This window comes from Chiloscyllium punctatum, chromosome 12, assembly GCF_047496795.1.
Source record: "Chiloscyllium punctatum isolate Juve2018m chromosome 12, sChiPun1.3, whole genome shotgun sequence".
NCBI classification, from domain to species: domain Eukaryota; kingdom Metazoa; phylum Chordata; class Chondrichthyes; order Orectolobiformes; family Hemiscylliidae; genus Chiloscyllium; species Chiloscyllium punctatum.
Window position 1 is genome coordinate 24,241,664 of NC_092750.1, and position 27,841 is coordinate 24,269,504.

The following is a 27,841-nucleotide window of genomic DNA, read 5'->3' on the forward strand; positions in this document are numbered from 1 at the left end:
AATTCCAGGGTTTTGACCCAGTGACAGTGAATGAACAATCTAGTCCACCTGCCAGGACCTGGCCCATATGCCTCCAAACCCTTCCTATTCATATACCCATCCAAATGCCTCTTTAATGTTGCAATTGTACAAGCCTCCACCACTTCCTCTGGCAGCTCATTCCATACACGTACCACCCTCTGCGTGAAAAAGCTACCCCTTAGGTCTCTTTTATATCTTTCCCCTCTCACCCTAAATCTATGCCCTCTATTACTGGACTCCCCGACTCCAGGGAAAAAACTGTCTATTTATCCTATCCATGCCCCTCATGATTTTATAAAACTCTATAAGGTCACCCCTCAGCCTCTGACACTCCAGGGAAAACAGCCCCAACCTGTTCAGCCTCTCCCTATAGCTCAAATCCTCCAACCCTGGCAACATCTTTGTAAATCTTTTCGGAACCCTTTCAAGTTTCACAACATCTTTCCGATAGGATGGAGACCAGAATTGCATGCAATATTCCAACAGTGGCATAACCAATCACAACATGACCTCCCAATTCCTGTACTCAATGCTCTGACCAATAAAGGAAAGCATACCAAATGCCGCCTTCACTATCCTATCTACCTGCGACTCCACTTTCAAGAAGCTATGAACCTGCACTCCAAGGTCTCTTTGTTCAGCAACACTCCCTAGTACCTTACCATTAAGTGTATAAGTCCTGCTAAGATTTGCTTTTCCAAAATGCAGCACCTCGCATTTATCTGAATTAAACTCTATCTGCCACTTCTCAGCCCATTGGCCCATCTGGTCCAGATCCTGTTGTAATCTGAGATAATCCTCTTCGCTGTCCACTACACCTCCAATTTTGGTGTTATCTGCAAACTTACTAACTCTGTCTCTTATGCTTGCATCCAAATCATTTATGTAAATGACAAAAGGTAGAGGACCCAGCACCAATCCTTGTGGCACTCCACTGGTCACAGGCCTCCAGTCTGAAAAACAACCCTCCACAACCACCCTCTGTCTTCTTCCTTTGAGCTAGTTCTGTATCCAAATGGCAAGTTTCCCTGTATTCCATGAGATCTAACCTTGCTAATCAGTCTCCCATGGGGAACCTTGTCGAACGCCTTACTGAAGTCCATATAGATCACATCTACCGCTCTTCCCTTATCAATGCTCTTTGCTACTTCCTCAAAAAACTCAATCAAGTTTGTCAGACATGATTTCCCACACACAAAGCCATGGTGAACTTGCAAGTAGTGGTTTTCATGTGTATCTGCTGCCTTTTCCTTCTCGATGAAAGTGATTGTGGGTTTGGAAGGTGCTCTCTAAGGACCTTTGGTGATTTTCTGCAGTGCTTTTTGTAGATAGTACGTACTGCTGCCACTGAGCATCTGTGGAGGACGGAGTGGATGCTTGAGGATGCAGTGCCAGTCAAGTGAGTTGCAATGTCCTAGACGGTGTCAAGCTTCTTGAGTGTTGTTGGAGCTGCACCCATCCAGGCAAGTGGACAAAATTCTTCACAGTCCTGTCGTTCCTTGCAGGTGCTGGACAGGGTTTGCGGAGTTAGGAAGTGTTCCTCACTGCAGTATTCCCAGCCTCTGACCTGCCACGTAGCCACTGTGTTTATGCTTCTGGTCAATGGTAACCCTCAGAATATTGGTAGTGGGCGATTTGGTAATGGTAACTTCATTGAATGTCAAGGAGCAATGGTTAGATTGTCTCTTATTGGAGATGGTTATTGCCTGGCTTTTGCATGGTGTGATTCCACCTGCAAGAGAATCACAGAATTGTTGGAGTACAAGAGGCTGCTCAGCCTATATGTCTGTGCTGGCTCTCCAAAGAAGCAATTCACTGAATGTCACTTCTCTCTCTACTCCTTGTAACCCTGCACATTCTTGTCTTTCTGATTATAATGACATTTCCTGTCAAATGCCTGGTTTTAATCTAGTTCACCCTGAGACAGTCCACTCCAGATCTTAACCACTCACTGCATGAGAAACATTCTCCTCCTGACTCCATTGTCCCTTATTCTGCCAATTACCTTCATTCTTTTTTCTGTCTGGTTCTCAATCCTTTTGCGGGAGGGTGATGGCCGATTGATATTATCACTCAACTATTAATCCAGAGACCCAGACCCAGATAATATTTTGAGGACGCAGATTCGAATCCCACCATGGCAGATGGTGACATTTGAATTTAATTAAGAAAAACTCTGGAATTAAGAATCTGCAGATGACCATGAAATCATTGTTGATTGTTGGAAAAACCCATCTGGTTCACTAATGTCCTTCAGGGAAGGAAATCTGCCATCCTCACCTGGTCTGGCCTACATATGACTCCAGACCCGTAGCAATGTGGTTGACTCTCGCTTACCCTCTGAAATGGCCTAGCAAGCCATTCAGTTGAAACCAGATGGATTACCTGGCGTTTACCAAGGCACTGCATAAGACAACAGCAGATACAGGCCTGTTGATCCTGCCAAGACCTCCTCACTAACATCTGGGGGTTAGTGCCAAACTTGGGAGAGCTATCTCACAGACTAATCAACCAACAGCCTGACATAATCATACTCACAGTATCATACCTTACAGGCAATGTCCCAGGCAGCACCCTCAGCATCCTTGGATATGTCCTGACTCACCGGCTGGACATATTCAGCAGAGGTGATGGCGCTGTGGTATATAGCCGGGAGGGAGTTGCCCCAGGAGACCTCAATATTGACTCTGGATCCCATGATGTCTCACGACTTCAGGTTAAGCACGAGCAAGGAAATCTCCTGCTGATCACCACTTACTGTCCTGCCTTGGTTGATGAATCAGTACTCCTCCATTTTGAATAAAACTAAGAGGAAACACTGACGATGGCATGGCACAACATGTATTTTGGGTAAGGGATTTCAATGTCCACCACCAAGAGTGGCTTGGCAGCAGTACTACTGATCAAGCTGGCTAGGTCCTAAAGGACATAGCTTCTAGGTTGCGTCTGCGGAAATTGATGAGGGAACAAACAGCGGGGAAAAATATACTCGACATCATCCTTACCAATCTGCCAGCTGCAGATGCATCCGTCCGTGACTGTATTGGTGAGAGTGATCACAGCACTGTCCTTGTGGGACAAAGTCTCACCTTCACATTGAGAATAACCTCCATTGTGTTGTGTGGCAGTATCACTATTCTAAATGGGGCAGACTTCAAACAGATCTCGTAATTTAAGATGGGGCATCCAAGAGACATTGTGGGCCATCAACAGCAGCACAATCTGTAACCTCATGGCCTGACATATCCCCCATTCAGTCATTACCATCAAGCCAGGGGATCATTTCTGGTTCAATGGATAATGCAGGAGGGCATACCAGGAGAAGCACCAGACAGACCTGAAGATGACAGGTCAACCTGGTAAAGCCACCAAAAAAGATGACTTGCATGCCAAACAGTATAAGCAGCAAGTGATAGAGCTAAGCAATCCCATAACCAACAGATCAGATGTAAGTTCTGCAGTCCTGCCACATCCATTTGAGTGTGGTGATGGATGATTAAACAACTCACTGGAGGAGAAGGTTCCACAAATATCCTCACAAATGATGGAAGAGCCCAGCATATTAGTGCAAAAGATCAGGCTGAAGCTTTCGCAGTAATCTTCAGCCTGTAATGCTGAGTGGATGATCTATCTCTATCTCCTCCAATGGTCCCTAGCATTCCAGATACCAGTCTTCAGCTAATTCGATTCACTTCACGTGATATCAAGGAAGGTTGGAGGCACTGGATACTGCAAAGACAATGGCCCCTGATAACATTCCGGCAATAGTCCTGAAGACTTGTTCACCAGAACTTAATGCTACCCTAGCCAAGCTGTTCCAGTACAGTTCCAACACTGGCATCTAATCAACAATGTGGAAAATTGCCCAAGTATGTCCTGTACGTTACAAAGCAGGACACATCCAACCTGGCCAATTAAGGCCCATCAGCCTATTGTCTATCATCATGGAAGGTGTCATCAACAGTGCTGTAAAGCAGCACCTGCTCAGCAATAACCAGCTTATTGACACCCAGTTTGGGTTGGCCAGGGCCACTCAGCTCCTGACCTCATTATAGCCTTCATTCAAACACGGATGAAAGAGCTGAATTCCAGAGGTGAGGAGTGAGTGACAGCCCTTAACATCAAGTCTGCATTTGACCAAGTGTGGCATCAAGGAGCCCTAGCAAAACTGGAATCAATGGATATCAGGGGCAAACTCTCAGATGGTTAGAGTCATGCCTGATACATAGGAAGATGGTCGTGGTTGTTGGAGGTCAGTCATCTCAGCTCCAGGACATCTCTGCAGGAGTTCCTCGGGGGAGTGTCCTAGGCCCAGCCACCTTCAGCTGCTTCATCAATGACCTTCTTTCTATCATAAGGTCAGTAGTGGGGATGTTCACCGATGATTGCACAATGTTCAGCATCATTCGTGACTCCTCAGAGACTGAAGCGGTCTGTGTCCAAATGCAATAAGATCTGGACAATATCCAGATTTGGGCTAACAAGCAGCAAGTAACATTCACGCCACACAAATACCAGACTATGACCATTACCAAAAAGATACAATCTAACCACTGCCCCTTGACATTCAGTGGTGCTACCAGTAATGAACCCCCCACTATCAACATCCCGAGAGTTATCATTGATCAGAAACTCACCTGGACCCACCACATAAATTCAGTGGCTAGAAGAGCAGATCAGACACTAAGAGTACTGTGGTTAATAATTCACCTCCTGATTCCCAAATGTCTGTCTACCATTACAAGGCACAAGTCAGGAGTGTGATGGAATACTCCCCACTTGTCTAGATGATTACAGTCCCAAAAACACTTAAGAAGCTTGACAACATTCAGGACAAAGCAGCCCACTTGATTGGCACTGCATCCACAAGCATCCACTCCTTCCACCACCGATGCTCAGTAGTAGTAGTGTGTACTATCTACAAGATGCATTGCAGAAATTTGTCAAAGATCTTCAGACAGCACCTTTCAAACTCATAAGCACTTTCATCTAGAAGGAGAAGGGCAGCAGATATATGGGAGTACCACCATCTTCAAGAGACCCTCCAAGCCATTTACCATCCTGACTTGGAAATATGTTGTCGTTCCGTCACTGTTGCTGGGTCAAAATCCTGGAATTCCGTCCCTAATGGCATTTTGGGTCAATCCACAGCAGGTAGACTGCAGCGGTTCAAGGTGGCAGCTCACCACCACCTTCTCAAGGGCAATAAATGCTGGTCCAGCCAATGATGTCCAGATCCCACAAAATGAATACATTTGAAAAAAGCAGGAGCAGTTTCTCCCAATCTCCCAAATGTAAACCTCACATGATTTTGAATAGCTCCACAAGATTGTCCATAACTGAAACCATTCTTTGCTGCACTCTCCCCATTGTCTCCACATCTTTTCTGGAATGTGCTGCCCAGAACTGGAAACAAGATTCAACTTGTTCCACAAATTCAACATAACCTCATTGCGCTTTTAATTGATGCCTGGATTAGTTAGGCCTAGGATACAGTATACTTTATGAACTGCTCTCTCAACCTACCTTGTCACTTTCTGTAATTTATGCATATTTACCCAGGTCCCCCTGTTCATGCAGTATTTAGAATTGTTTTTCTTTTGCACTGTTTCTCCATGTTCTTCCGGTCAAAATAATTGTCTTTATACATCTCGGCATTGAATTTTCTTTGTCATTTTTGCATCCACTCCATTTTCACCATGTCCTTTTCAAGTTCCACCCTACCCTCCTCACAGTTTGCATTACGTTTTGTATCATCCATAAATTTTGAAATTGTGTTGTGTACATCACTAACATAGATCAGGAGGGACATGGGCTCTAACACCAACCCCTGGATACACAGAATCCTCAATTACTTCTGGATATATTGTTCTTTCTAAAGTTGCAGTATATCAAAATTTCACATTTTCTGTATTCTTTAAAAAAAATGCAAATCTCTTCTGATTTTCCCAAGTAGAAGTCACATGGAATAAGCAATGGTAGATGATAGAAAGATAAATGACTTGCATTAATGTATGATTTCTTTTATGATCTCAGGATTCCATCGATGTAACAGCAATGCCAAACTAGTATTGCGTTCAAATTTTTTCAATGTGTCACATACCTATCACCTGTTGATTGAGAGATGATAGCTGATTCACTGAGCCTGGCTGACACCTTACCACTTAATTGCTAAGGTCACATTTCCCTCCTATAGTACTGAGAGAATGGATGATGACATGGGTGAAAATATGATGTATATCCCTTATTAAATATTTAACTCAGAAAGTGAGGACTGCAGATGCAGGAGAGTCAGTCAAAAAATGTGGCACTGGAAAAGCACAGCAGATCAGGTAGCATTCGAGGAGCAGGAGAGTTGATGTTTTGGACACAAGCCTTGATCATCAAGGGCTTATGCCTGAAATGTCAACTCTACTACTCCTCGGATGCTGCCTGACCTGCTGTGCTTTTCAGTACCAGACTTCTTGACTATAAACGTAAATGAACCATGTTACAAGCCCAAATTATTATTTTAAATTGGCTATTTATTAATCAGTTGTGCTCAAAACATGTCTCATTTATACTTGCTAGAAGTCACATACATTCTTACTCAGGGAACCGTTCTCTGCAAACAAAAGGAATATGTCCAAGCCTTGCAACATTCTTGAATTACTCAGGAGCTTGAACAGCCTATAGTTTCCCATGGCCTTCTCTTTAGCAATGTTGTGACCAATCAGCGTTGACAAATTCAGCATCCTTTTTCTGTCATGTAAATTAATGTGACCATTTGAAATTTGGCATTCTTGCACTGTTCCTGATGAATTCAAGCTGAAACCTTTGACAGCATGAATTTACTTTCAGCAGTATTCACATTTTGTACTACTTTTGTCTGATTTTGATTGAATTGGACAAATTCATGAGCATGGAATCAGGAACTAAAATGGCTCGTTAAATGAGTAAAGCAAAATAAGAGGAACATGATGTTGTCCTTGTGGTGCAGCAGCAAAAGAACTGAGCTGAATAGACTAATTGGAAAAACTATTTGAAAATATATCCAAGATAGGAATATGTGCCCCAGTATTCCAAATATCTGTAAAAATTTATGTACAGCCTTTCCTCCCACGCAATCCTCCAGTACTGTAAGGTTAGTTGTTAAAACAATGTGCATGAGTATAAATTATGCAAAAATAGATTTGTGATAAATTATCAGTTCTACATACAATAAATCCACAACTTAACTGTAACAACTTGTCCATATCTCTGCTTAATGGCATGTAGCAGCTGTTGCCACAGTAACATGGAATCATTGAATTCTGCAGCTCAGAAGGAAGCAATTTGGTATATCACATCTGAGCTGGTTATCTGTACAGAAAAACTAGCTACTCGTAGCAAAGAGGGCACGCACACAGATTGAACCATAATTCCTGTCAAGCAAAGTTATCATCATAGAGTTCCACTCAGGAAGGCATTGAAAATCCACGATGATTACTGGGAACTGCCAGTGAGGCAGTATTTTCATTTGTGGTCACAGAAGAAAGGTCATGGTGGAGGGAATATAGTGTCTCTTCCCAAGATATGGAAAAGGCTGATATTTTACTCTTTGCAGTAGGTCTCTATGTCTACCTCAAATGTTTAGGACCCTTTTCATTCGTTGATGAAGAGATATGAGGCAGACTTTCCCAGATACAGCATTTATGTGTTACATAAGCGTATTGCAAAAGACAATAGGGACAATGCTCACGGTTGCATGCAACCTGCATAGCGTCTGCTGCAAAATCACCTGGTGATCCTGCTGACACCAGCGAGGGGCCACGGTTCTCTGACCAAGAAAGGTTTTTGGTAAATTTGCTCATTAAGTGTTGCAGATCTAGAAACCCTCTTCAATGTGTCTCCAGATTACCAGAATATTTCGAGATCTGTAGAAACGGCTGAAGGCATGTTAGTGTTTGGACTGAAGCCTTTTTCATTATAGTCCTTGTGTTTCTGCTACAGGGCACCAGTCTAGAGAAGAATCCTTTAATAGATGAGTTGAAGCAAAACTCAATACCAAATTTTCTAAACAGTTAAAAGTATAATGCCTGTTTCAAACATGTATGTTTCATAGAACAGGACACTATGTTCAGGGTTTTCGTGAAAGTTAAAAGACCTGAAAAAGATTAACTTCTCATGAAGAAATTCTAACTTTTGATTCTGGGATATCTCCATCGGATGCCACATGGTATTGCCATGGAGACCGAGAGCTCCAATTGCTGGCATTCCCTGAGACTCGTGGCTCATGATAGGCTGCATCTGTTCTATCAGAGTTTATTGCACTGTAGCTACAGAGATTGGGAAGGGCTTTGTCATTCTAACTTATTCAAACAATAGTGTACCTCTGTTGCAGAGATTGGCATGGAAAGGAGACCAGAGAATCAGAGAGGGGGGAATAAAAGTGCCCCAAATGACCCAATCAGTTTGTCAAAGGCAGCTGTAGCAGAAGGCTCCTTCCTTTAGTCTGCTGATCAGTCAGGTATATAGGAACAGTGGAAGACACCCAGTCTAGCTAAAATTGTGCTGTTAGCTGGCTGAGTGCTCAGGGAATACCCTGCAAATTGATAGCTCTGTGCTGCTGGGTTATTGGAGCTCAAGGAGGCCCTGGGGATACTTTAACAGCCCAGTGGAGTTGAATGGAAGCTGTCTGCTAGAGAACTGGCAGCTGGTCAGAAAGGAAGCCTAAGAAGGTGATTTCACATTGCAGAAGTGCTGCTGTTTGCTCAGAGGAGCCAAGGGCTCATTGAAGTCCCAGAAGCTATTTGTTGGCTGAGATTTGCTGCTCTCGGAAGCTAAGAGAGTCACTTGCCGTAGTGTAGCTTGGGAGACTGAAGTTCAGAGAAACCCATAAGTGGTGAGAGCTGAGTGAAGCCAGCTATGGCTTCATGACAAAGGTGAAATTGCATTGTAAGTAGATGCTGGAGCTCAGCTTCGAGAATCCAGGGGAGCCCAGTTCCAAGAAAACAGTTTGAACCATTTGGGGGTGAGCAGCCTTTGAGGCAGTTCAATGCGTTACGCCATTTGAGGAAGTTCAGAGGCCAGATCTTTGAAAGTGAAGTTTCAGTGTCCCTTGTGAAGGAGGCAAAATTTTGATGTCACTCATTTTGAGTGGGTTGCTAGTAAGTCCTTGTGGATACAGAACAGATACTGAAAATGTTTTCCAATTGTGGGACAGATTAGAACTCAGGGACGTTGTTTAAAAATTAGGGGTTTCCCATTTAAAACAGAAATGAGGAGGTTTTTTTTTTATCTCTGAGGGTCATGACTCTTTGGAACTCTATTCTATAGATAATGATGGATGCAAGGCATTGAATAGTTTCAAGGCAGAGATAGATTGATACTTGATTAATGAGGGATTCAGAGGTTATTGGGGTGGGTAGGAAGGTGGAGTTGAGGCCATATTAAATCAGCCAAGAACTTATTAAATGATGGAGCAAGTTTAAGAGTTGAATGGCTTATTCCTATTCTTAATTTACATGTTCTTATGTTTGTGTTTGTCCTTGACTGCATTTGGTATTTGATGTACACAGAGATATGTTTATCCATAATTTATCCATTGACTTATATTACCTCATGGTAATTCTAGATGCTAGAATATAACTTGTATGTATATTATTGGTTGTTGTAGTTTTTTCATCCTGTGCCATAAACTTTATTTTGTTTGTTCAAAACTGTGGAATCTTGTGCCTTTACTTCCTTTGCAAGTACATGAAATTGCAAACTGTCTTTACTTTTACCAAACATATTTTTGGTCCTTAATTAGATTGTGACAGAAATTTGGTGGCTTTGTCAGAGATTGTGATACTGCCTCTTCAGACTCTACCAAAACCAATATCTTTGGCATTTTCTATGCTTATTCTATATGTTACAGTATGAATGTCACTGCTTATCTTTGGAAGATATTTCCACACAATACTTGAAAGAAATGGTACAAAATAGATATTGTAATGGAATATATTAAGCACTTGCTAATAATATGTTCAAAACTAGGTACAAATCAGGGGTGTAATGGAATTCTCCCCAGTTGCCAGGGTGGGTACAGTACTAACAACACTCAAAAGGCTCCACACTATCCAGGAAAAAGCAGATGATTTGACTTAACCTCCACCCAGCAACTACAACATTCACTCCCTTCACAACCATTGCATAGTGGCAACAGTGTGCACCATCTGCAACATGCGCTGTAAAAACTCAGCACAGCTCGTTTGACAGCACCTTCTATCTTGTGACTTCTACCATCTAAAAGGATATGGAAAGTAGATGCATGGGAACACCACCACCTGCCAGCTTCCTCCACCCCAACCATATATGATCCTGAGTAGGAACTATTTTGCCATTCCTTCATGGTTTCTGTCAAAGTCTTGGAACTGCCTTCCTAATAGCAATGAGGGTGCAAGACTGGAATGGTTCAAGTTAAAAAATCGCACAACACCAGATTATAGTCAAAAATGTTTATTTTGTAGATAGTACAAATAAACGTGTTGGACTATAACCTGGTGTTGTGTGATTTTTAACTTTGTACATCCCAGTCCAACACCAGCATCTCCAAATCATGGTTCAAGTAAGTAGTTCAGCACCACCTTTGCAGTTAAGGATGTGCAATACATGCTTGCTGAGCCACTGAAACCCACATTCTGTGAATGAATAAATAAAATAATCTGCTAAAGCTGCAGAGAAAATGCTTATATTGCTATTGGATGAATCCCTAGTGGAATTTTCAGCTTCCAGAGATAGTGAGATTAGACGCAGCATGGTGTCATGACCAATCCCACTCTTCTTGCCTCCACTGGAATTAAGTTCTGGGTGGAAAGGCCCATGTCCAACCTTCTCACCCCATTGCAAACTGAGGCTCTTAAAGTGGCCAGTTAACGATGACTAAAGGCCTCATCCTGCCACTACCAGGATTAATCCAGTAGCAAGTGGGTCTGTCACCATGTGGCACATCCAGAAGGTCAACTTTTGGGCTGCTTGTCACATTGGTGAAGTGAGGTTGCTCAATCAATGCAAATCTGTGCATGACTAAGGGACTACACTTTGGTTGGGTGTGGGCAATTCCCCCTTGCCCTTGCTTCTGATCATTCTACTCCTCTCTCCTTACAACCCCCAACCTTGCCTCCCTCTCATCATGTTGCATGTTTTCACCTTGGGTCCTATACAATCCTGGGGCTGCAGGGTAACTCTTCTTACAGCAGCCATAGCCACTTCGGTGGTATGGCTGAATGCAAGAGAATGCAAGCTTTTGATTGGTCAGCAGCACTTGCTGTGTGGGACTTCCATCCCCAGGGATGATGATATTATGGCAAGGCCGATGGGTAGCCTTGCCACTGCCTGATTCATGTATGGTTCAGTGGGACATCTCTAGAAATGGTAGTACAAGTTTCTATAGCTCTTCAACCAGGGGTGGAGACCCCGATATCTTCAAAAGATTTCACCCACTGTTACACAAGTCGTCATTTTAATTGCCTATAATTATAGCTGCTGTTCTGATTGACTACAACTCACAGAATTCATTGCAGGTAACTCCTGATATAAAAATATAGCTATAAATGGGAGACCAGCAGAATGTAACTAATAGGCTATGTGCAGCTCATACTAATGACTGTCCTTATTGGAATAACCATCTCTATTCAGTTATATTTTCCATAATAGACAGCATCAACAGATCATGCAGTCCTTCTTACACCTTTTTGGTGTATGTTTGGGGACTCTATCCTGAATTTAATTCCAAATTTGCGATCATTCACAATGGGATTCTAGGCTGCCCATTTTCTAAATGTATTATCAAATATGGGAAGCCTGTTTATCAGTAAAAATAATTTGTACGGAATAGATTGTCATTATTGCTCTGCATCATATGCTCAAATTTGGCTGGATTGAACATCAAAATTAGATTTGAGCAGAGCCAGCTGAAATGTTAAAAATATGTTGTTATTATAATCAGGATGGATTGCAAATATATTCAATTGTCCTACATCTATCGTAACAGGTACAAGCTATACTGCTGGCTACAAATACAGCTCCAACACATCTTGTCTGAGGACGAACAATTAACAAAAGAATTCCTTAAGCTTTCAGAATCAGATTGAAACTTAAGATGTGTATAAGATGAGCTGACAAATCAAATGGCCTTTCAGCTTTGCTTTCAGGAATAGGTCTGCATGCAAGTTTCAATCACAAAACAGCATCAACAAAAAGAGTCTTCCATAAGGGTCATAACATTTATGGAAGTGAATTTCATTATGAAATACAACAAGACAGATGCTATTATGCTTTTTATGAGTGCTTCACAGTGTCCATGATGTGCCTGCAGCTTTATCGTACAGCTGAAAGATTAGAGGAAGCCAGGTACTGCTAAAGCATTATTTGGAACTGAATTTCTCAGATCATAGATAAACAGAAATTATGTCAAAATTTATGCCAGTGTCTGTTGCCAACCTTGCTGTTGGAAACTTCACCAAAATTTCCCATGGAGACTATATCAAAACATAACACTGACAGCACCACCAATTATTGTAAATTATGTTGAAATTATAGATGAGGTGGGGGTCCTTTTGAAATGGCAACTGCATGTTTCCCTTTTGCTGTTTAGTGACGTGTTTTTATAAAATCAAGAAACTTGAATGTGTGGAGTGCAAACCAGACAACCACATTATTTCATTTCACAGCAGGAATACTCCTTCATTTAGTGGTCTGGCAAGAAGCAGCAGAATATGTATAATAAGGGACTGTTGTGTGAATTTCTGTCATATCTGCTTTGACCTCTCAGTTATCCCACATAGATCTCTTATACTTTACCACTGGTCACTGGAGAAGAAAGTATTTGTAATTCAGCCTTCCATTTCTATGTGTAACAGAAGAAAATATTATTCTGTCTAGTAATAACAATAAGATGCATCACATGCATGCTTTCAAGATGGTGCCAATTTAGGCTGCATCCAATATTAGCCTCAAAAGGCCATTTGTTACCATGTTGAAGTCTGCCTTATTCAGAATTCCAGTATGAGGTTAATATCACTACTAATTGCAGGCACACATTCATGTGTGCCAATATGAAACTGATCAAGTGCAAATTTTCTCAAGAAAATCAGTCCAACCCTATTCTTGAAACATTTGAATGTTAGTGGTTGTGAAATTCATTAGCATTGGTCTAGTGGAAGCTCTACTTGTGTGTTAATGGAGTTTAGCCTACAGCCCCAGTAAAATATTCCTCATTGAGGAGGGGTGGTCATTTAGTTTTGTTGTGCTAGTGATTTCAGCATTTTGGTTCTTTTGCCACAATGCTTCATTCTTGAAGGTTTTCCTCCTCCGCACCTCTGTTGTGCGGAAGAGGTGAGCAGGCCATTCCAGCCACTGAGGATTCTGAACATACTTGAAGGCATATGAACCAAAGAATTATCTGTGCCTGAAAACACTTCCGTAATGATGATGGAGATGGAGTCATTGTTGTGGTAATGAGGTAATTTGTTGGACTAGTAACCTCAAGAGGCTAATGCTCTGCAGACATGATTCCAAATGATATTGAGTGGAATTTAAATTCCATTAATAAATCTGGAATTGAAAGCTAGTTTCAGTAATGTTGGCTGTGAGAACTATCATTAAATATTGTGAAAACTGGTCTGGTTCACTATTGTCCTTTAGGACGGAAATCTATGTCAGTACTTGATCTGGCTGACATCGCTGGCTCTCAACATGGTTGTTTCTCAACTGCGTTCTGAAATGACCGAGAAAGCCATTCAGCTTGAGGGCAATTAGGAATGGGCAATAGATGATGGCCTTTTCACGGACACCCAAACTTGACAAAAGAATAAGGAATGTAGATCAAAGTCATGAGAAGAAAATTTTACAGAAATGGCTGTGGGTCTCCAAAAATTTATTACACTGGTGTCAGGTGACTTAGATCTATTCTGATAGCAATACACCAATGCCTGGACATTTGCCTGAGGGATAGAGCAGCAGTGTATATTGACATGAAGTGAGCAGCAGTGAATGTTGACAGATGCACTTCTGAAGTGATATCAATGATCAAGGAAATTCATGTGTGCCAACATGAAACTGATCAAATCCAAATTTTCTCAAGAAAATCAGTTCAACCCTATTCTTGTAGTATTCCTGTTAAAAACATGTATAGTGCTAACAAAACAATGACTTTATAGAAAAACATTAATTGAAATTATTCCCAGAATAATAAATCACTTCTGGTAAATGAACTAACAAAGAGATTTGCTACTGCATATCTTGTCAATAACATTTTATCTCAGTCTTGAATCTATTTTGGGTATAGAGAGCAAAATTACTGTACTGAAGTAATTTTTTCATTCGGTGCCAGTGCTAAAGAACATTGACATCATCAGCCAACTTGGAGAGTTTGGCTGAAAATTGCATTTTATCTGAAGCCAAAGGGTTAGTTTCACACACTTGAATGTCATACAGCAAAACATTATAGTCACCCCAAGCAAGTTTGACATAAACATTAGTCTAGTCCTTTGGGCAGTTCCAGTGCTCACTATTTACTTCAATCTGTTGCCTACTTTATACTGTACATTATCCTAAGGCAGCATTGCAGCAATCAGCTTAATGAGCAAGATGTAGAGTTTCCAAGGTTGCATTCATCTCCGATATCAATAGAAATCATATCGAGCAGTCCAAGTCAAAAGCAGTGACAATTGGAAAGAAATGGATTCTGTGTTGGAATGAGAGCTGCATGGTGCTTTGTATTACAACTATAAACAGGGTTTATTTACTGTAATGTGGTCACAAATATTTGGCTACATGTTCAGAATGAGAAGAGTCAAACTGATCAAAAAACTTCAATTGCAATAAGCAGTTGATATGATATACTGATGTATATTGAACTTGTGTTTCTGAAAAATGGATCAAACAGGAAAAGCCTTTGCAATTAAAATTGTCAAGAAAGCATGGACCTTCACATACTCCAGTCCTTTCAGGATGTTGCACAGATCCCAGTTTGTCCAATATTTAGAAAAACATTGCTGTTCATTGTAGCTCCCTGCAATTCCCTGAAATACCTGTGGTGTACAATATAAATATCCATTGTTACAACAGAATGGAATATGATTAGATTAGATTCCCTACAATGCGGAAATAGGCCCTTTGGTCCAACCAGTCCACACCGACCCTCTGAAGAGTAACCACCCAGATCCATCTCTCATGCACCTAACACTGCGGGTAATTTAGCATGGCCAATTCACCTGACCTGCACATCTTTGGACTGTGGGAGGAAACAGGAGCACCCGGAGGAAACCCACGCAGACACGGAGAGAATGTGCAAACTTCACACAGACAGTCGCCCGAGGCTGGAATCGAACTTGGAACCCTGGTGCTGTGAGGCAGCAGTGCTAACCACTGAGCCACTGTTATATGAAGTCACCATTTCTTCATGTAGCACATGGAAAACAATCTCTCTTTCAATGTCAACAAAACTAAATAACTAATTGTTGACTTCAAAAAGGGAAGAGAACATGTTTCCATCTACATCAACGGAGTGGAGGTTGAAAGGGTGGAATTCCTAGGAGTGATGATAACTGACAACCTGTCCTGGACTTGCCACGTAGATGTTCCAGTCAAGTAGGCACACCAAAACCTCCTCTTCTTCGTCGGGACTCAGGAAATTTGGCATGTCCACAAGGCCCCTCACCGACACTTACAGATGCACAATTGACAGCATACTGTCTGGGTGTATAATGGGCTCCGGCCTGAAACATTGATTTTCCTGCTCCTCGGTTGCTGCCTGACCTGCTGTGCTTTTCCAGCAACACCCTCTCAACTGGTATAACAATGGCTTTGCCCAGGATTGTAAAAAAATACAGAAGGTTGTGGGCACAGCCCAGACCATCACAGAAGCCAACCTTCCATCCATGGATTCCATTTACATGGCCTGTTGCCGCGGAAAGGCTGCCAACATCATCAAAGACCCATCCAACCCCTGTAATACTCTCCTACAACCTCTTCCTTCAGGCAGAAAATATAGAAGCTTGAGCATATGCACCAGCTTCTTCCCAGCCATTATTAGACTGATGAATGGACTCTCACTTCAAATAATGCTGGTCTTGCTAATATTAATCTTGCCTTGCACATGCCCTGTGTGATGTAACCTGTATGTCTCTGTCTATTTTTGTTTTCTCCCTATGATCTGTATACCCTTGCTTACTATGATCTGCTTATATTGCTCATAAACAAAGCTTTTCACTGTACTTCAGTACGTATGACAATAAATCCATCAAATCAGACATTTTAAGAAAAAGATAAATATTTTGTAATTTTGTATCCATAATTTGGAATAAATAAGTATTTTTATAGCTGTGCTGATGACAATACACAGAATAGCTAAGTCCTCAGCAGTAAGAACAGATGGCCAGTCAAATACTATCCTGTAACTTTATTCAGGTAAGCTGATGGTGTGTAAGCTTGTGAGCAATCAGAATGTGACTGCTATTTCTTTGCCCCCAGTGAAATATTAGCAAGGTTATGCCAAGAAGCTCAGCTGTTGCTCACAACGTACTTGGCTGAATAGCTTGATGACGTTCAGACTTTCCAGGTTTCCAGTTCATTATGATCAAATGGATGATTTGCATGAGGCAGCTTCTGAAGGTACACTGAGCTTGGTAAGAAGACAAGACAGCTGTCTGTGCAATGATCACCAGATGGAATGGCCACAGGCAACAGATAAGCTGACAGCATTCTGCCTGCAGATAGTAAATCAAACACCTGCATTTTTTGGTGAAAGTTACTTTTCTGGCTGGGTGGTAGGACAGAGAACTCGAAAAAGGCAAGAGAAGCTTTGATGTAGCAGTAGTTGGATTACAAGCCATTACTTGATGAACGTATCGGAAGAAGTGATGCAGAAAGTGCTGCTCAATGCTTATCATGGTCAAACTAATGAGACTCCTCAATTCGGTTTTGCACATTTAGGGTCTGGAGAAATTTTTTTTTAACCATTTTCATGGGTACTTAATGAATCTTTGTTGCTCACTTGTTAACCTCACTAATTCCTTCCACTCATGGGTACCAGGCTGCCTTACTTCCTGCTGAAAATTGAGACAAGACAAAATAATTTAAAAAAGAAAGAACAGAGATCAAAGTTAAAGAAATGAAGTTGCAATATACTGATGGTGCAGATAGTACCCATTTGTCGACACTAAGTCTGACATTTTGTTTCCAAGATGTTGTGTGTGGTCCAACTGTGCATATTTAGGTGGTGATGTGCCAGAAGCAGTTTTACTGAGGGCCTTAGTATGTGTGCAGGGAGCAACATCTGATAATACACAGTATAGGCAGTTAGTTATGTTGCAATCTGATTTGACATTAGTGCTGTTATGTTAGAGCTTACCATTCCAACTAATCTGAAAAGCTTGTGAATTCATTCATCATTGGCAAGGGCACTGACACTAACAAAAGGGACCATTTACAAGCTTCAGATTCTATTGACAGTTGCTGTGATGGCAAAAGGGTTTGATAGTTTCTAGAATTGCTTAACGTTGATCATGTAGGCAAGAAAAGGCATGATGCATACTGAGGAAACTTATCCTGGTTTCAAAGGTTCTGCATCAACTCAACTGCATCAGAGGGGGTGGAGTTGCCTTGTTAGTTAAGAACAAAATTAAATCTATGGTATTGAATGACATAGCGTCGGATGATGTGGAGTCTGTGTGGGTGGAATTGAGGAACCACATAGGCAAAAAAACCATAATTGGAGTTGTGTACAGACCTCCTAACAGTGGTCAGGACCAGGGACGCAACATGTACCGGGAAATAGAGAAGGCATGTCAGAAAGGCAAGGTTACATTGATCATGGGTGACTTCAATATGCAGGTGGACTGGGTAAATAATGTTGCTAGTGGATCTAAAGAAAGGGAATTCATGGAATGCTTACAGGATGGCTTTTTGGAACAGCTAGTCATGGAGCCCACAAGAGAGCAGGCTATTCTGGACCTAGTGCTTTGCAATGAACCAGACTCTATAAAAGATCTTAAAGTAAGGGAACCCTTAGGAAGTAGCGACCATAATATGGTAGAGTTCAGTCTGGAGTTTGAAAGGGAGAAGGCGAAATCTGATGTAATGGTGTTACAGTTGAATAAAGGTAATTATGAGGGCATGAGAGAGGAACTGACGAAAATAGACTGGAAGCAGAGGCTAACCGGGAAGACACTAGAGCAAAAATGGCAGGAGTTTGTAGGTATAATTGAGGACACTGTACAGAGGTTCATTCCCAAGAAAAGAAAGATTAACCGGGGAGGGATTAGACAACCTTGGCTGACAAAGGAAGTCAGGAAATGTATTAAAGAAAAAGAGAGATCCTATAAAGTGGCTAAGAACAGTGGGAAATCAGAAGATTGGGAAGGATACAAAAGCAAACAGAGGATAACAAAGAGTGTAATAAGAAATGAGAGGATCAAATATGAAGGTAGGCTAGCCAGTAATATTAGAAATAATAGTAAAAGTTTCTTTCAGTACATAAGAAACAAACGACAGGCAAAAGTAGACATTGGGCCACTTCAAACTGATGCAGGGAGCCTAGTGATGGGAGATAAGGAAATAGCAGGAGAACTTAACAAGTACTTTGCGTCAGTTTTCACAGTGGAAGACAGGAGTAATATCCCAAAAATTAAAGGGTGTCACCGGGCTGAGTTGAGTATGGTTGCCATTACGAAAGAGATAGTGCTCGAAAAGTTAAAAAGTCTTAAAATTGATAAATCTCCTGGCCCCGATGGGATACACCCTAGAGTTCTGAGAGAGGTTGCTGAGGAAATAGCAGAGGCATTGGTTGAGATCTTTCAAGAGTCACTGGAGTCAGGAAAGGTCCCGGACGATTGGAAGATGGCTGTAGTAACCCCCTTGTTCAAGAAAGGATCAAGGCAAAAGATGGAAAATTATAGGCCAATCAGCTTAACCTCGGTTGTTGGTAAAATTCTAGAATCCATCATTAAGGATGAGGTTTCTAAATTCTTGGAAGAGCAGAGTCTGATTAGAACAAGTCAACATGGATTTAGTAAAGGGAGGTCATGCCTGACAAACCTGTTGGAATTTTTTGAAGAGGTAACAAGTAGGTTAGACCAGGGGAACCCAGTGGATGTGGTCTAGCTGGACTTTCAAAAGGCCTTTGATAAGGTGCCACACGGGAGACTGCTGAGCAAGGTGAGGGCCCATGGTGTTCGAGGTGAGCTGCTGGGATGGATTGAGGATTGGCTATCTAACAGAAGGCAGAGAGTTGGGATAAAAGGTTCTTTTTCAGAATGGCAGCCGGTGACGAGCGGTGTCCCACAGGGTTCGGTGCTGGGGCCACAGCTGTTCGCATTATATATCAATGATTTGGATGAGGGAACCGGGGGCATTCTAGCGAAGTTTGCCGATGATACAAAGTTAGGTAGACAGGCAGGTAGTACTGAGGAAGTGGGGAGGCTACAGAAGGATCTAGACAGGTTGGGAGAGTGGTCCAGGAAATGGCTGATGGAATTTAATGTGAGCAAGTGCGAGGTCTTGCACTTTGGCAAAAAGAATATAGGAATGGACTACTTTCTAAATGGTGAGAAACTTAATAAAGCCAAAGCACAAAGGGATCTGGGAGTGCTAGTCGAGGATTCTCTAAAGGTAAACATGCAGGTTGAGTCTGTGATTAAGAAAGCGAATGCAATGTTGTCTCTTATCTCAAGAGGGTTGGAATATAAAAGCAGAGATGTACTACTAAGACTTTATAAAGCTCTGGTTAGGCCCCATTTGGAGTACTGTGTCCAGTTTTGGTCCCCACACCTCAGGAAGGACATACTGGCACTGGAACGTGTCCAGCGGAGATTCACACGGATGATCCCTGGAATGACAGGTCTAGCATATGAGGAACGGCTGAGGATACTGGGGTTGTATTCGTTGGAGTTTAGAAGATTAAGGGGAGATCTAATAGAGACGTACAAAATAATACATGGCTTTGAAAAGGTGGATGCTAGAAAATTGTTTCTGTTAGGCGAGGAGACTAGGACCCGTGGACACAGCCTTAGAATTAGAGGGGGTCATTTCAGAACGGAAATGCGGAGACATTTCTTCAGCCAGAGAGTGGTGGGCCTGTGGAATTCATTGCCACGGAGTGCAGTGGAAGCCGGGACGCTAAATGTCTTCAAGGCCGAGATTGATAGGTTCTTGTTGTCTAGAGGAATTAAGGGCTACGGGGAGAACGCTGGCAAGTGGAGCTGAAATGCGCATCAGCCATGATTGAATGGCGGAGTGGACTCGATGGGCCGAATGGCCTTGCTTCCACTCCTATGTCTTATGGTCTTATGGTCTTATGGTCTTAACCCTTTGTCTCAGACTTGGATGCAGCTGTTTATATTCCCCATGAACTACAGCATAACTGCCAGAGTGTGGTTGAGGCCAAAATATTGTGTTTTCACAAAGTGGGTGGCATGGTGGCACAGTGATTAGCACTGCTGCCTCACAGCACCAGAGACCTGGGTTCAATTCCTGCCTCAGGCAACTGTCTGTGCGGAGTTTGCACATTCTCCCCATGTCTGTGTGGATTTCCTCTGGGTGCTCCGGTTTCCTCCCACAATCTAAAGATGTGCAGTTTAGGTGAATTGGCAGTGATTAATTGCCCGTAGTGTTAGGTGAAGGGGTAAATGTAGAGGAATGAGTCTGCGGGGGGGGGGGTTACTCTTCAGATGGTCAGTGTGGACTAGTTGGGCCAAAGGGCCTGTTTCCACACTGTAGGGAATCTAATCTAATCTAATCTAATCTAATCCCATTTCCCTCTGATTAATGTACCTAACACTATGGGCAATTGGCATTGCCAATTCACCTGACCTGAACATCTTTGGACTGGGAGGAAACTCATGCAGACACAGAGAGAATGTGCAAACTCCACATAAACAGTCACCCAAGACTGGAATTGAACCCAGGTCCCTGGCACTGTGAGGCAGCAGTGCTAACCACTGAGCCACCATGCGACCCCCCACTTCAAAAAGGTGTTAGATGTAGCTCTTGTGGCTAAAGGGATATGGGGACAGGACAGAATATGATCACTTGAATGGTAGAGCAGGCTCAAGGGGCTAAATGGCCCACTTCTGCTCCAAATTTCTATACTTCTTATGTTTCTATGGCTGGGATATGTAGCAGGACTAGAACTTGGAGGAGGGCTCTCAGTGGGGAGCCATAACTGTTCAGTGTGTTTACAGAGCAATTCCACTACCTGAATTTCAGCAAGAAACAGTATATTAAATGTCCTTACTAAGGATGTCCTTACTGAAATCCATCATGGCTGCTGCCTTAGAGGATAGAGAGGCATAGCATTGACTTTGCAGCTGAAATGTGCTCAGGAACCTCATATACATCTTGGCCCTTCAGATTTGTTATCAGCAAAAACTTTGCTGTCCACTGTTGCATGAAGGTGGTCACTGAAGCTCTGTATTTTCAGCTGAATACATTTCATTATTTCTTGTCAGAGAAAAGCAGACAGAGATTGCAAGTGACCTTTTGTGGATTCCAGGCTTGCCCATGATGAGGACATTGTTGGCTACAAGCCCACCACTTTGTGGGCACCAGATATCAATCAAACAAAATCCATTCTTTGCATACCCATATACAATGTAACATGTATGTCACTGCTCGGTATCCTGGCAACAGTCATGTAGCTTTGATTTCTGTCATTTCAATATTCCATCTACATGAGCCACCATGACAAACCAAGGGATTGCTACTGAGTGACAAGGTGCATTCACTGAGGATATAGCTTATAATTCTAACTAGCAATCTATGTACACTTGATCTGCTGCCACATGACTTGTAATGGATAGGACTGTTGGGTTTTTAAGCAATGATTCTATTGCAAAGTCCATTTTGAGGAGGCCTGCAGTATGTGGGAGAGTATGTTTCAAGATTCGTAGTGGTTTGTTACATGCTTCAGAACTTTACCATCATGAGGGCATGACCTCAACCATCAGTTATATTATGACCAGAGCGGAAGGAAGAGAAACACCTTTCTGCATTGGTAGTCCATGATGGACTCATTTAACGGTAACACAAATTCCACATGCACCCACAGTTCCATGCCTTCCCCCTCTTTGTTGCTGACCATCCCAATGTTTGCTTGGTCACAGTAAAAACTAAAAGCCATCAGAAAATAATGAAGTTAAGAGGTCAAAGCAAGTCATATTACCAACTAATGTCGACTGATCGTTCTTGTGTATTCCCTGAATGCTTATTTTCTGTCCTGGTGTTCCTACACAGTGCTGCAGCTCGACTGGCTGCAGGCTCCTGTGTATCAGCACAGGAGACTAACGTGGTTTTGTAAGATGACTTCAAACACCTCTGTTTCTAGTCTTCAAACTACATCATCTCAGCAGAAGCTGCAGTAAAGGGTGTTGGAGAGATGCAGCCTTAGGAGAATGAATGCTGTCATCCTGAGAGAGGACTCTAGATTCACAGAGCCAGGGCCACTTCTTTGGGGTGGCACTTCAACAGTTCTAGCCATGTATTGGAGGACAGATTGCTGGTTCATCAGATAGGTCCTTTCATCATTGACTAAAAGAGAGGGTGGACAATGGAAAAAAGAAAAGCATCATCACTCCCTCACACCCACAGCCACAACTCAGGCACTGAAGCTGTGTGTGCTTTAGAGGATAACTTTGAGGTGGAATCTGTACATGATGAGACACCAGGCCTGTAATCATGGGAGGGCACAAGGATGATGCAGGAGCCAGCTCTGCAGAGTGCAAGCTCATACGCATGGATTCTTCTGTAGGAGTGAGACCTGTAAAAGGATGGGTACTTCTCTCCAAGCTTGGGATAAGATGAGCAGTGATGCTTGTCCCCACTGGTGAGTTGCAGTTGCCTGTAGTTTTCAGTCACCTTGTTCTGCAGTACCGGTGAGTATGATACACTATGTTGATGTGATGTGGGCGATCACAGGTAAATAACTGGGATTGAGTGGAAATTGTGTGTATGGCTTGCAACACTATCAAATGTGTGAGTGAGTGATAAGACATGAGAATGTTATCTGTGAGTTCTGAATGAGAAATGTTTAGGATGAAGGAGTGATCATCTGGAGCATGGAGTAGTGTGTGAGGCTTGTTTTGCAGTTAATAGGATATGATATTTGATGATGCATTCATTGACCTTAACCACTTATGTGAGGTTTCTTATACACTGCACTTACTCAAAAGCATGACTCCAGCTTTTTAAAAACAGTGAGCTTCACCAAGCCAGAACTGCCTCTAGACTTTTTCTGAGCTCCATTCTGGCTCTAAGTAGTGCAGACCAACATTACCTCTTCATCTGTTATAATTTTGCCTCTTGTGCTTGGGCATGTAGTTGCTCTATAACTTTCATAGTGCAGGCCATGTATCGAAATCATTTAAGTTTTCAGGCAGCATCAGGCTTGAACATACCTTCATTTGAAGACACTGTGTGCTGTCAATACCACATTGCAAACCCCTCACCTGTTTTTAGACACTGCCCAGTCTTGTAGCCAATATGTGTTGCCATCTGAGTTTGAAGGTATATTCATTTCACTGAAATTTAACAAAATAATGCATTGTTTTTTCAATGAAAACATTTTCTTTATTAGGAAAAGTTTTCAGCTTCAACTTTATTCAAGCTTAACAGTATTAAGCTTGCAATTGCATGAAATCTGAGAAAGCACCCTGTTGTTTGAATCAGACAATAGGCCAGTCAGTACTTGTAAAGTATTAAAACAGATTAGAATGTTTCAAGTTCATCATTGCTATTTATTAGACATTTGTATTTGATGGTTATTAATTAAGAAACTGAATCATAATTTCCTGCCATACTGAAGAGTTTGTAACTTTTGTATGCTGGTAGATGTAGGATTGTGAATATAATCACTGAATTCTTCAATTTTTAGTGGAACAGCATAAAACTTGATATGAAATGATTTATTTTAGCCTGAGGCATGCTTTGGTCTGGCATTTGGATGGTGGGAGAAAGGGGTAGGGATGAGGATGAATGTGAAAAGTGCTCTTAGAAAGTTGAAGCCAAAGTATTTTAATTCCTGGGTTTTATTAAAGTCTGATAAATGGGCTTCTGATCTACCATATGGCTGCCTCCTAAGAGTGCAATTTTTGGTGAGCTTTTCAAAGCATTCACTATAAAAGTGGGAATGTATATCTTAAAGAAACAAAGAATGTCAAAGACCAGTATTATATAAAGTATTTCACGATCCCAAAGCACTGTATAACTAATGTAGCGCCTTTCAAATGTTGAATAAATTTCTTCAGAACAAACATTGGGAAACATAAACATGATGACCAGATAATCATCTTTTTGAGATGTTGATTGAGGGACAAGTATTGATTACTGGAGTTCACTCCCTTGCTTATTCGAAGAAATGCCATTGGATCTTTTATATTAAGCTGAGAGAGTGGATGGGCCTTGATTTCACATATCATCCCAAAGGTGGCACCTCTGATGATGAAGTACTCCCTCAGTACTGCACTGAAATGTCAACTAAGATTGGTACACTCAAAATGGCATTTCAACTCTTAACCTTGTGACTCAGAGAGAGTGCAAGATGTATTCTTTTCTGTTTTGGATTGCACTAGGAATGGAAAGTGATGACAGAGGCCATTAACTCCAGGAATCTGTATCCAGTGCTCCATATGACTAGAAAAAGTAGGCATGGCATGGCAGTTAGTTCTCTAAAATAAAACAAAGAATGGCAGGTGCTGAAGATCCGAACAAGCATCACTGGGGTTGCAATGTTAACTCTGCTTTCTCTCCACTGTTTCTCCAACAATTTCTGTTTTTGTAGCAGTTACTCCTGTGCTGTGTATTTCAGCACTCTGATCCTTTCCTCCATTTTGTTGTCCACCATTCATCACAAGTCCTTACTCTGCCATTCTCATTTCCAGGCACATCCTCACTGCTTCCTCGTTTCTTTCGCAGGATTCACTCATTACAGTCTGTTCTCACACGGAAACCTTTGTCAAAGCAGCAACTTCTCTCATTACTGCTTCCTCACCACACCAGCTGCTTGCTGTCTATTCAGCACCTCCCCTTGACTGCCTGTATCCTTCATCATCAATTCTGTCTCAGCTTGAGCAATGCAAGAAGAAGGCCCAACCACGTACACTCACTTTAGTAGGAAACCCTCATTATCTCTGACCCTGTCTCTGTGTAGGAGGAAACAGTTAATGACACCAAGGAGAGGAGTAGGATTCGTTGAGGACTAATCAACCTTTTGGATATATCAGAGCTGCAGCAGGTAGTTTTAAAAATCAAGAGCCAAGAGCACTTGGGATTTTGAGACTCAGGATAATATCTGAATCTGAACAGAGTACTTATTACTTCAAAAAGCTGGGAGAAAAGACACATTCAGTCAGCTTCTCTGCAGCTAGCTGTAATGTGATTCATGCCATCTGCAACTGCCAGGGGCACAGTCAATATTGTCCCTTTTCCTGTTTCCTTCAATTCCTCCACTACGACCACTGCCACCTCCCACCCACCATTCCACAAAGCAAGTCGCCTGGGGTACTTCATTTAATAGAGGCACTCTCTTGCACACCAGTGTTCCCAACACAGAGACCTGTGCCGCTGCTAAGTTCCAGGGCTTTATAATGTATCCAGCACTAAGGAGCAGGTAGTGGGGCCAAGGACAACTGAGGAAATAGCTCCCCAAATGGAGAGTCCTTCCACCAATGAGAATGTGTGTGAGAGGTATTAAACAGATATTAAAAGAAAGTAACGTGCTTGCCTCAAGCAAGTAGCTTTGCTGGATATCAGGAGGCTTGACAATGAATTGCAACACCATGCTACCTGCCTGTGTGCTGTCATCTCCCAGAGCTCCAGCACTCTGCCTTGAAGAGTGGGGCCATCTCCAGGCAGTACATATCAGCAACAGTCTGCCTGGTGAAATGAATAGGCAGAAAATCACAGCCTGTAGGCTGTGTGAGGCCTCCTACGAGAAGCCCCCTCACACGCTGTGTTGCACTAGGCGCACTGCTGTTCACGCCTGTTCTCGACTTGGCTGCTGCTGCTTTTCCTCCAACTGTTCTTCCGTGCAAAGCAAACAAGCAAAAATGGCAGCCGTTACAAACAGTGAGTGCTTACACAGGAGGAGTAAAGCAAATAACATCAGAAATGAGCAGTCTCCAAGCTCAGAAATCCTTTGGAAATGCACGACTTGCAACAGTACTTGCAACTCTAGTGCCTGCAGCAAAGTGCACTTTTAAATCGTGCTTTCAGTCAGTTTGTGAAGCCAGTCACATACAGTTTTACTGTTGTTGGGTTAAACTTCAGTGCTATCTTTCATGTGGGGAAGATCGGTACTCCCAAAAAAAGGGCTTTTTTTTGACAATAAAGGTGGCTTTCCAGTTTCCGTATTGAATGCAGAATACCACTCATTCTTTATACTTAGCATCTGGAATTGAGAAATAATAGCCTGACAAATTGGCAGCTGTTGTTATTCCTGAACCATCATTCTTCGTGCCCACACTTGTTTTCACCTTACTGCTTGGCACCGAGGCTGCTGCTGCCATCCAAACCATGGCACAGCAGCATGAACTCATTGCCAAGGAAGTAGAAGATATCAACACACCCGAAAGCCACCAGCCTAGAGTGACAGCTTCATTGAATTCGAGACGGCAAAATTCACGAAAGCTGACATTGTAAAGTTCTGCACAATGCCGTTACAGAACTACGATCTGTTTGGTCTCCCATTGAATCTGTTCCTTTGAAGCGCAGAGCTTGGATAGAACCTCCTCTAGAGATCATCACTGCACTCACTGCACACACCTTGCTCAGCATCACCGTCTGTAACTGCAGGGTTATTCCCATAACTTAAGTATAAAGGCAAAGTACTGAGGTTTAGGAAATCTGAAATTGGAACAGAAAATTCTGAAAATACTCAAACATGAAAGAATCTCTCTGTTCTTCTGCCTGCAGTTTCTGCCTGACTAGCATTTCCAGCATTTCTTGTTTATAACCCAGCAATGCAGGACAGTATGCAGCACTGCACACTAATAGGGACAGAGGCATGTTTAGAAGCAGTTTAATTTGAAAAGGACGAGATGTGCATTTATTTTTGTAGAAAATTTCCTCATGCTTTCACTAAATCCTGTAATTACCTTATGTCCCTCGTTAGAATTTGGCGAACTGTGTTCTACTTTCTGATGGGCTCAATTACCTGTGGTGAGCAGTAGCACGTTACCTTCATGAAATATTTGTAAGAAGCAGTAAGCCTCATTTCAGCTGTTGTTCAAGGCCTGGTCTATATACCGTATCATTTGATTTATCTACAAGAGTTATTAACTGACTGCACACGACAAAAATTTCAGGAATGCTCCTTCAATACAGAAGTGAAAGCTGCAGAATATTTCCTTCAGTTAGACTCCCCAGAGATGTTCCTGTTAAGGTCAGTATCATGTGTATGGTACCTTGGTGATTATTTACGTAGCTTTCTCTCTGTCGTGATACTCAGGTTGCAAGAATTATGGTAGGCACAGAAAACTCTATGCTGTGCTTTCCAACAGCAACTGCAATAAAAAGGTTAGCCTTGAATGAAGTATTATGAACATTCATTTACATTTCAGTACAGACAGCCAATATATTTTTGACAGATTATCGATAAAGTGTTTTTCAATCCTGACAGGGGACAGAAGGTGGAGTATCAATCTACAACAAAGCTACATATGAATGTCCTTTTTATTCCATTGTGAAATGAATACAATAGTTTATTTTGTTCTTGACTTGATTTATTTGTTTACTTGTCTTGATTACCTATTCAGTACAATTGTCACCTACACCATAGAATATATGGGGGCTGAAATTTTAAGGTCGAACAAACAAAGTAAAA

At 42.1% G+C, this 27,841-nt stretch overlaps 1 protein-coding gene across 25 annotated transcripts in view; it reads left to right on the forward strand.

Annotated features, from left to right (window-relative positions):
- Positions 1-27,841, forward strand: part of atp2b2 (ATPase plasma membrane Ca2+ transporting 2) — an 824,012-nt gene that overhangs the window by 337,487 nt on the left and 458,684 nt on the right. The window lies entirely within an intron of this gene.